Genomic DNA, 278 nt, shown 5'->3' on the forward strand with positions numbered 1-278 from the left:
CACTTTTGCCTCTCACCATCCCTACGCCATCTCCTTGTCCACCTCCAAAACCCCCTCCATCCCTCCCTACTCTGTTGCTTGAACTTTATCATCTTCAATCTTTGCGCACACACACACACACACACACACAGCTATTCACTTATGCACTTTGTTTTTCCAGTCTTTTTTTATGTATTTTTTTTCTTCAGAAAAATTGCATTGTAATTTTTATTTATTCATTGATATAAAATTCTGTACTTTTTAGTAAGGCCGGTATAACTGAAATGTTCTACAAATGG

This window comes from Sinocyclocheilus grahami, unplaced genomic scaffold, assembly GCF_001515645.1.
Source record: "Sinocyclocheilus grahami isolate Dianchi unplaced genomic scaffold, SAMN03320097.WGS_v1.1 scaffold21.1, whole genome shotgun sequence".
Classification (NCBI taxonomy): domain Eukaryota; kingdom Metazoa; phylum Chordata; class Actinopteri; order Cypriniformes; family Cyprinidae; genus Sinocyclocheilus; species Sinocyclocheilus grahami.